Below are 8,065 nucleotides of genomic sequence, written 5' to 3'. Positions count from 1 at the left end.
TTTTTTTTTTTGCTGAGGGGCCAAAAATTTGACACAATGGGAATAGTCACTTCCTTTGACTGGCTGGCATGTTCTTGCTAAAGCAGGCCAATTAGCCTTCTTCACTGCTATATGCTGACTCATATTTAGTTTGTCCACCAGGATCATCTAGGACCTTTYCTTCAGCGCTGCAGTGCTGCTCCACAGCCAGTCAGTCCCCAGCCTGTTCTGGCACCTGGGATTATTCTATTCCAGGTGCATCTGTATTTGCATTTATCTTTGTTGAACTTCATGAGGTTTATGTTGGCCCATTCCACCAACATATTGCGATCCCTCTGAACAGCAACCCTTTCTTCCTGTGTTCTGGGTTCTGCCCCAGCCTGGTGTCATCCATGAACCCGCAGAGGATGCAGCTCATCCCATTGTCCCAGTACTTGATGAAGATTTTAAACAGTATTGGTCCCAACTGACTGTCAGTTATACTTTCAGTGTTAAATTGATGATTTTCAACCATGCTGATCAGGCAGTTCTTCACCTACCTTGCAGTCCACCTATCCATAAATGATATCCTATCATTTCTTCATTTTTGCTACAAGTGTGCAGTGGAAGACCACATGAAAGCCTTGCCAAATCTATGCTAGTTATTCCAAGTATGTTGAACATGAACATTATCCCACACTGAATTGTAAAGGTATCTACTGAGAGACATACATAAGAATTTCTCGTCACTGGCAGCCATGTTTTCCTCCCTTTTCTGTCAGCCAAGTAACCCACCATGCATACTGTTCCTTTAACAGACAGAAAAGAAAGTCTTCATTCTCTGGCATGCCTCTTCGGCCTTCCCTAGCTACAGACTGCTCAAGAATCCTGACAGGATTTTTGGATGTGGAGAATTATACACAAACCTTGCTGCTGGACCTCACTCCTCAGAGCTATGGTGTGATAACGAAGAGGTTTAGCTAGTTTATAGATGTAACAGCTTATGCCAGCTCTGCTATTMGCTGACAGTCCTTTCTGCTAGTGAAGGATAAAATGCTTCTCAGAAGGAGGAGGGTCCCCTTCAGTGGGGACAGAATTAGCTGACATAGTCAGAAGAGAAACTTTGGATAAATTTAAGCTTGTTAAATATCTGGTGTTTAACACTGAGACTGGTCTTTCTTGGGTCCTTGAGTGACTGGCATGGAGGAGGGAAGCTGCTGACTGTGTTGGGGAGAAACGCTGCTGCAGGCACCTACCTTCAACTGAGGTTCAGACCACTTATCTTTAAAAAGCAGCATCAGTTCTTTACAGATTGTCCGAGTCCTTCAGAAGTGTAAAGTTTAGCACCCGTCCTCTTCCCTGATGTTTCCTGTTGGTGAGTTTGGCATGGTCCTCCGTGGCTTTGGCAGTGCCCTTTGTAGATGTGTTGTATTCACACTCACTCCAGGACAGTCGAGTCCCCTTGTGGCAAACAACTAAGAGTAAAACATTAAGAGCTCAATACTTTAACACTTAAACTGTTTCATAGTTCTTGTGAAAGACTTCTCCTTTGGGCCTTTTTTGCTGATTGGACTTTTTTTGATACGTTTGAAAAAATACCTTTCACTTTTGTAGTTTTAGTGGGACAAGCTTGAGGTAAACAGTCCCATTTGTTGTATGATCAGAATATTAATTTAATCTGTCTCGTTGCAACTTACTTTTAAACCTCTTGCTATAGAACAAGCCTTGATTTTCATTTTAGTGGGTAGTGAGCAATAATAAAATTAGGAATTTCAGTGTCTTTTAATAAGCATTGTTGTGAGTTTTATAAAAATCACTGTATGCACAAACCAAGGACGTTGCTTCATTTCCAAGGTCAAATTAACATCATGTTAACAAATTAACATTTTATCTGAAAATACAGCTGCATTTGATGTCCTGTCTGGTACATGCATCTGTTATTTAACAGCCTGGATCTTCTGGAATTACCGTGCTGTATAAATTGACATTCTCAAACAGAAATGCTACAAACACTTTGATTGTTTWCTTCCTTAAAATGTATTTTTTTTCTACTGAAATACAGTTATTCATTAGGAAGGTGTAAGCCATCTCATGTTTTACCCCAGAGCAGATCATATGTTTGACAATTCACCTGTGCCAAAGTGACACTAGCATGAATAATGAAGAGTGTCACACTAAAGTAATCCTCCCCAGCAGCAAAACCAACGCTGTACTTTTCCACCTTCCCTGACCCATTTACCACTGTTTTCTCCTACATCTTTCTATAGCCATAGTTGCAATCTACATGAACGTTGTATGTCATTGAATGTGAAGCCATTTATGATTTCTTGCTTTACAGAGGTTAAACCACTTCCGTTCTGACATAAGTGCTGCAAATAGAGTGAAAGGAGCATTTATTTCTGTTTGTCATACTTGATACTGCAATTATTTCAATGCAAAGAGGAAAACAGTTAAAGAATGGGCAATGRAAGGGCTACTATTACTTTAATATTATATTGCTGGATGTAATATGCCTGGCCTGCAGGTATTCTCTACTGACATTAGTCCAAATTGTGAAACCTTTCTCTGTTTCAGTCAATGTTTCTTCAGCCATACTCAGCTAGTGAAGCCCACAGCAAATACAGAGTGTATTACATTTACTAAATGTAAATGGTCAGAGTTTCAATGCRAATTTGATATGATAAGGGAGATTTAGTAAGAAAGATTCCTGCTCTTGAGAAGATTGGAGGTTGAATCTGTGCCTGGTGCAATCTAATTTTCTTTAAATTACACTTGTTACTTGAGATGTGGAGATTACTGAGATGCTTGAGATCAAGAGAAAACCAAATTCATCCATATTTCATTTTAAAGCATCCCATCTATCAGTGATGCCATATACATAATAAATTGTAACAGCAGATATTTGAAAAGTAAGACTAACATCCTTTTTCACTTTGCAGATACATGATGTCAGTCTCAGGATAGATTTTGCTTCTAAAAATATTTTTAAATACTATAATTACTTTGTTTCCCTTAATTGTAAGCTCATACATGARTACTCACCCATGTACAGACAGAACAATAGAATTTTTAAAGTGAAACTATGCTATTCTGAATAGATTATAAATCACTGAGGAAAAAAAGATATTGATTTTAGTGAATACCTAATATTTTCAGGAATTGGTATTGGAGGAAAGCAAAGGCAGTACCTAGCTGGCTGGCAATGGAATGTAGCCTACTTTCATCTTATTTGCTGGGATGAAAAGATGATAGCAGGGGTAAATGGAGAAGTAAATACTAACTACTTTGAAAATACGGTTACTTTTTTGCAGAGGCAGTGAGAAAACACCAATTTACATGTGCATTTAATCTCAACAGAGCACCATGGCAAAGGGTTTTGGTAGAGGTGGCAAGGTYCTGTGTTTGAAAATTGCCTGTGAGGATTTGATTTCATGTACATTCTCCTATTCATGCTTAATGAGTATTCAATCTTATTTTAAAGTATAATGATAGATATGCTAATACACTTTTTGTTCTCTCCAAAAATAATTGAACATCTCATTGCTGTGCTCTGGACTAACAAAATGTGAATGTCTTATGCAGGAGTTCATGCACTCTTTTATTTAAACAACACAGCCTGGACACAACCTATTTGGAATGAAACCAGGCCTGGCACCCRTCAGACCTTTGATCTTCCTACTGCTACACTGGGCACTGTTCCTGGCTGGCTACACTGCGATGGCAGTCCCTTTGTACCATAAAACAGCAGGCAAAGCCTCTGTGAAATAACTCCAATGAGATTACTGTCTAAAAGCTACCGAACAGCTGGGGCAATTCTAAGCCAGCTCGTCTACCAGCTGCTAATAAAGGAAGCATCTTGCAAGTGGCCAAAAGAGGCTGTGGTTTAGACTGGGGGCTGTTACGCTCCGTTTGTGTGCTGTTGCTCCCAGTTCGTTGGATGCTGTGGGGACAGACCGTGAAGAGCAGCCTTGGAGCTGCTCTGCATGACACTGCTGACCGACCAAGCTCCAAACCAGTTCCCRGAGTACAGAAGGCACCAAACCACTTTCATGGGTGGATCTCTCTATTTCTTTTTTCTTCTTTAATTCTGTAATAGTAGATGTCTCTAATTTCAGGTAATTTGAGAATGGTGCTAAAGAGGGAGGAAAGTCCAAGTGCCTTGTCTGTTACCAAGACTGGAAGATTATTTCACCTGGCTACTACAACCTTTCCTCAGGATTAGCRGTCCCTAGCCTATTTTTCAGATATTTTTCTCTATTGCTGAAACTACAACGAATCTGCAGTTGTATAAATATATTTCTTTATCCGATATATCTGAAGTATAAATTTGCTGCACTGCATGAAGAACTGGGCAATTAAGTTGTATAGATTTTTAAATTGACACTTGACAATTATCTCTGAAAAAATCCTTCTGGAAGAAACACTTAAATCCTTATGTGATTTACTCTTAATGCACACATGGTTTCTCAGCTACCTAGTTCAAGCACACTATGGGACTGGACACATTTTCTTTAACCTTTGTTCTCCATATTCTCCGTGGCTTTTTTTCCTCATTGTATTGAACTGTCTAAAAATATCCTTCAGTATTTTTTCCCCTGATTGCATTATTCTCTTATACTCTTAGCACTGTATTCCTCAGCCAACTGATTTGACAGTTCATGAAAACTAACAAGCTCCTGGTATTTCACTGAATTTTATAGCAGAACAATGTGAAAAGGATGACCCACTTTTCCTTCTCCCTARGATTAAGGGCCAATACATCAAGAATCCAGAAACTATCACTAATTGGCAGAGATTTCTGTAGGCCGGAGATGCWTCTATTTGTATATTCCATCCTTAACAGTTATTTGTCTTTTCAATAAATACTTCCCTATGTAGCTATCTAAGATGAATTTTTGACAGAGAAATATGATTGAAAGGAAACACGAACACAGTCATTTTTATAGAAGTACTGCAAGTTACTACCACAGTCAATTTGTTTTCRGTGATCCAGATGGAGGTTTGCCCTTTGGCTGACAAGATCAGAGCACCATCAATAGCACTTCCTGATGCAGCATGCGGGTTACCACATCTGTACAAACCCTCTTCCCCTCCTATTCACCCATAACATCATCAATAAAGTCAAAGACAGTGTTTCCATCAGTGATTCCTGTGTCTCAAAGGAGTTTTGTAGGCCATGCTAAGTGGTTGATAGTATTGCACTGTTTTCCCTGTGAATTTTGATAGTAATGGTACCTAATAGCCTACAGAAAATTTTGATCATTGATAATATGAACATTTCAGGAATTAGTTTATGAGGCTGTTGTTGTTGTTGTAGCCTCTCTTGCAGATTTACCCAACCTGGTGTACACTGCCTGGCTCTGATGTCAGTAACACAAAGCCCAACATGGGCTGCAAAACCCAGTTGAGTGTTGGGTAAATTCTTCAGCGATTAGTCAGCTGGAGCTCCTTACTGCTGGCAGCACCTAATCAGGRTAAGTGTACATATTAGAGCAGCAGTCATAGCAGTGCTTGTAGCCTAAGCAKACTCCAGAATATCCCTCAGTTTCACCCTAGAATGCATGTCTAATGAGACCTGTTTAAAGTACTTATCTATRAAGGATGAAATAAGACCTTCATGAATCTCTTTACTCCTGGAGTTAAGGACTTAAGTTAATGAGTTCTGTGCCTTTTCAAGAGGAATATGTATGTGAAGCCTGTAAGGAAGATAGCATTAGCTTTGTACTTACAATGATCTCTTGAACAATGTGGAGCAGGACAAAAGGTGTTATGGCTTTTGTATTACTATGAAGTTTGGAGAAATTTTATGATATATAGAGTTAACTGGAATGAAAGCACACTGATCCCTATTCATATATAGTATGTTGATTTTATTTGGCCTCATAACCATGCATATCCTCCACACCAAACTGTTGCATGGGGAAATAGGTGAAACAGATGAAAATCTGTAGCCCTCAATCTAGATGCGTAAATATCTATTTTAAAACAGCCAGGCTGGTGTGATGAATCATATAATCTCCAAACATTCTACATCTCTGTATCATTAAACCTCCCACTACTTTAGATTTCAAATCAACAGCTCATCTCAGCTTAAACAATAAAAAACACCCAAACCCTTTTAAATATAGAAAGTTGCAATTTTCTTCTATGAAATCATCTTGTACCTTCCGTTTTGATATAYTTGTCACCATTAAACTTTTAGTGGTAGTTTGGAGGTTTTGGTACCTCATGTCTGCAAAAACACAAACAAAACATGACCAAGTTGTCTTAACTATGGAAAGTTTGAAATCTGTAAATACGTGTCCCTGAAACAAAAAGAGACCCTTACTAAGGAGCCTCTAGATCCTTTAAATGTGGATTTGTTCCCTGTGCTAGAATGTAAGCCTTTTTGTATATTAAACCAAGTTCTTTGTATGACTGTGCTCACTGATGCTGATGTGAGCTCTTCCACAAGCCTCATTTTGTTAGAATTTAAAAAGAGATGTTTGTTCCCCCTCATCAGCAACATTAGGGAAGTGCATTAATCTTTATCATGTCATTATGCTCCTATTTTGTGCTGAATAGCAGGATTTTCTCCTMGCATATATTCTTCATTGCTTCAGGTATACTTTTTTAACTATAAGGTCTGCCTCTTCAGACAGTTACAGAGGTGTAGATTCATACTCATAGCTATAGGGCCTAAATAGGGGTGATACCAACCACAACATGTTCTTGAGAGTCTMTATCTCCCTGAGTCTACATCTTTCTTTTGTTATTGCTCCCTGTCTAGGAGCATATCATGCTAACATCCCTGGTCATATACTCTCTGGACATTTATGACTACATTTTGAGATTCTTATGCTATTATACTCTTAAAGTGAAGTAGAAGATGAAAGGAAATAAACTGGCATTTAGGAGCTTYTCTACTTGGAGAAATAGTCCAAAATGGCTATTCAAAGAGGCACTTGCATTATAAAGTAAGAAAGCAACAGCGCAATTGTTTGTGTGTTTGAGACTGTCTCTGTTTCATCAATCCCTGTCATATCCAAGCAGGGTTTACAGCCTTGCAACTCTCTCCCTGTAATCAATCCTGCAGAGAAGAAAAGGAAAAATATCAAGACTAACATCTTGGGTTGTTTTTGTTCTGAGGCGAAGAATATCATTGTAATTTGTTTAAAAAAGATTCTTTCCACCTCRCTTTGAGATTCAGAACATGAAGATAGACATTGCATTAAGTGTGCTCATAGACAGAGGCAACGTATTCTGTTGTCTAATGATTGATCTTTGCTAGTTTCTCTTAATTTTTGTTGACTGTTCATTATTATTATTATTTCTTCCAATTATTGTTAACAGATGAAGTGAACGTGATTCTTCTAAAGAGACATTTCTTTTAACTTCAGTGGAAATTTCCTAGGATATTAAAAAAAAAATCCAAAAGCTCTTGACATAAACCTTGAGCATTTTCTAAATTATTTCAAATGTAGAGACATTCACACAGATGGTGATTATTTTCAAATCTTCTTGATGCAGAGCTGCAGGGAGTATGTGACATATTCTATCAAGTATGTATTATTGAAATTGCTTCCTTATGGAGTTTGGAAAAAGATAGCAACACTTAGGCAAGAAAATAATAMGAGGGAAATAGCAGAGATAGGAATAGTTTAGTGAAAGTAAACTGTGTGGTCCTATTTTCCAATCAAATAACATGGTGTGAGGAGAGAATCCAATGATTGAAGTTAAAAATACATACATTAAAAAGAGAAAAAGAACTCAGCCTGGGAAACTTACTTGCCAAAAGATGCAGTGAGGCCAAGATTTGGAAAGGTTTCAGAAGCCACTAGGCACTTGTACAAACAAAATCACCCACAATAACGTAAAAGATGGTAAGTTTTTTAGGGGAGATATAAAGATTGTTGCTTTAGAGTCAGTCAATAATTGCCTGAGAGTAGGAAGAAACTTCCATGGGAGTAGTTATTCTTCTATTGTCTTTAATGGGGTTTCTTGTACCTCTTTCTGGCAACWTCTAGTGTTGGCGATTGTCAAAGATGAGGCACACAAATGCGTAACTCAGGTCAACTTTTCTATAAATGTTTAGGCCAGTAGGAGCTCTGGGATGATCAGTGAGGTA

This window comes from Rhea americana, unplaced genomic scaffold, assembly GCF_003343005.1.
Source record: "Rhea americana isolate MKP2758 unplaced genomic scaffold, rheAme1 scaffold_13, whole genome shotgun sequence".
Classification (NCBI taxonomy): domain Eukaryota; kingdom Metazoa; phylum Chordata; class Aves; order Rheiformes; family Rheidae; genus Rhea; species Rhea americana.
Note: the sequence above shows the minus strand (reverse complement) of the source record.